We start from the raw sequence: 2,894 nt of genomic DNA, 5'->3' as shown, positions 1-2,894 counted from the left end.
GGAGTAGCATGGCTCATGTGTACACCACTGATCTTATTAAGGCGATCCCAACTAAGTTTAGAGGGAGAATTGGAAGACAGGGATGATACAAAACTGTGCCAAGAGGACCGCTTGGCTTGCTTGCGCGTCCTCCTGGCTTTGGCTCTTGCCTTTTTGAAGAGAACAAGGTTCTCACTGGTGGGGTATCTCCGAAATTTACCCCACGCACGATTTTGGGCGTTTCGTGTTTCTTCACACTCCTTGTTCCACCAGGGTTTTGGTCGCTTAGGCGAACGACCGAACGTTTCGGGAATACATTGTGTTGCTGCGTCAAGGACGACATTAGTTATGACATGGTTTGCTTCGTCAGTTGTCATCCTATCACCAGGGATTAAAGACAGGTCGCATTTTTCAGAAAAAGTGTTCCAGTCAGCTTGTGCAAGTTTCCACCGGGGGGAACATGTTGTTAAGATATCTACTTGAGGCAGGTACTTCAATACCACTGGAAAATGGTCACTTCCCAATGGATTCTCTTTTACTGACCACTCTAAAACTCCGAAAAGAGATGGACTACATAGAGACAGGTCTAATGCCGAGAAAGATTGTGTAGCGGAATGTACGTACGTAGATGACCCTGTATTCAAAAGACAGACGGAAGATGATAGCAAGACTTTTTCTATCATCTTTCCCCGACAGTCGGTCCTTGTACTACCTCAGAGTGTGTTGTGCGCGTTAAAATCGCCTAAAAGAATGAAAGGAGTTTGAAGTTGGCTGCATAGATCTTCTATGTCGTTTTGCGTGATGGATGCTGTTGGCGGCAGATAAACGGAGCAGACAGTGACTACTCTATCCAGGCACACCTGCACTGCTACAGCTTCCAACTGTGTATTGAGGTTAACTGCTCTGGCTGGGACAGACTCTCCTGTGACAATCGCCACACCTCCAGCTGAGCGATTCGTGTCATTTCGATCCTTTCGGAATATATTGTGTCTACGAAAAGGAATTGGAGAGCTCGTATTCAAGTAAGTTTCCTGGAGACAAAAGCATGCTGCACTGTAGGTATCAAAAAGATCATTTACATCGTCTAGATTTGAAAACAAACCACGGCAATTCCATTGGAGGAAGTGGTTCATAATGGCGGCAATTCCAAGAAGAAACAAAATGAAGCGCAGCACTTGGTTATTACGACTGGGTAGCACTTGTTTCATTTACGAGGTTGGACCCTTCGCAGGGGTGGCTTCTGTGGTTCGCTTGTCTTTGCTCCTCTTCCTCTGCCTTTTTCTCGTTTTTCTTTTGGGTGCATTTCAGGGAGGCTTGATGATGACTTTTGCGATATTCTGTCGTCATCATCAACCTCCATGCTTTGAAGGCCTTTCTGGGAGGGGGCTGTCACGCCTGCATCCCAAATCGACTGCATGCCATCGGCTTTAGAATAAGCCGTGGCTGCTTCTTTTTGGCCAGTTGGACGGCTGACCTCCGTTGTAGCAGCAGACACCTGACTGCCCCCAGCTTCCTCTTGGGGAGTGTGGGGTAGAGGCTCAATAACCTTCGAGCAGGTTTGAGTCTCCACTGATTTCCTTTGTGGCGCCACTCCCCTACGCACCACTTCGGAGAAACTGCCTTTCTTTTGAAATTCGTACTGGGTTCTAGCAACTCTGTAGGAAACATTCTGCTCTGTTTTGATTCGGATTACTTCTTTTTCGTCTTTCCAGCGCGGGCATGATCGTGAGTATACTGGATGGTTACCTTGGCAGTTAGCACAACGGTATTCATTGCTGCAAGATTCTCCTGAGTGGTCTTTGCCAGCGCACTTTGGGCATGTCAGATGTCCGCGACATGCAAGTGAGCTGTGCCCAAAACGCTGGCATTTGAAACAACGTCTCGGATTTGGCACATAGGGCCTAACATTACAGCTCAGGTAACCTGCCTTTATATTGATGGGTATGGTGTGTAGTTTGAAGGACAGAATAATGTGTTTGGTGGCAATTTCCTTGCCGTTCCTCCTTATCATGATTCTTTTTGCGCATACTACACCCTGGTCACTCAAACCCTCTTCAATCTCAGGTGCCGTGCATCCGAGAAGCTCGTCCTCTGAAATCACGCCCTTCACGATGTTCAATGTACGATGTGTCGTCACACTCACAGGAGTATTCCCAATAATTTTCAGTGTTTGTAATGCAGTGCTTTGTTGGTTACTTTGTACTTCAACCTGGATGTCTCCGTTGTTCAGTTTTTTTGCGTTGTATGCTTTACCAATGACTTTTTCCAGGTCATTCGCCACAGCGAAAGGAGAGATTTTTGCCAGTGATTTTCCATCTTCGGTTGACTGGATTACTAGAAACTTAGGAAACCAGGGATCTGGAGTTAGATCAAAAAGATTTAGCTCAGTTCTTTCGGTGCGGCTCCTTTTCAGGCGCCGATCGGTTTTTTTGGAGTGTTGATTATCCATAAACATAAGTATTATTATTCAGTACAGCAGGTGTGTCGCCCACCATCGAGCCCAACTGAGGGAGTGTGCCATACACACTAACACTTTCCTCTGTGCTATACCCTAGCGCAGGTTTCAAGAGAGTGAAAAGACTGCACAAGGTTGGCCTTCGCCGCCAAAGAAGGTGAAAGGAGAAGGATTAGAAGGAAGGATACAAAGGAGAAAGTAATGAGCGTGGGAGATGGCGACTAAGCTGAATAGTCCTGGCCGGGCCTTCCAGGGCCACCAGTCTATGGGAAGCAGGGGCCAAAGCGGTGTGTTGCTTTCCCGGAGGGGCCCCGAAGGGTCCAAAACAATCTCCGGGTGTACTCAACCGCCAGGATCCCCCTTTCCCCAGACACGGGAAAGCCACGCACAGCTATACGTGGGGTCTCCCTCCTGCGGCGACCCAACCGTGAGTGCAGGAGGGGGCTACTGCGGCTGCTGC

The sequence above is a fragment of the Ornithodoros turicata genome, chromosome 1, assembly GCF_037126465.1.
Source record: "Ornithodoros turicata isolate Travis chromosome 1, ASM3712646v1, whole genome shotgun sequence".
Taxonomy (NCBI): Eukaryota; Metazoa; Arthropoda; class Arachnida; order Ixodida; family Argasidae; genus Ornithodoros; species Ornithodoros turicata.
The sequence above is the reverse complement of the archived record's forward strand: the minus strand, read 5'-3'. Positions refer to the sequence as shown.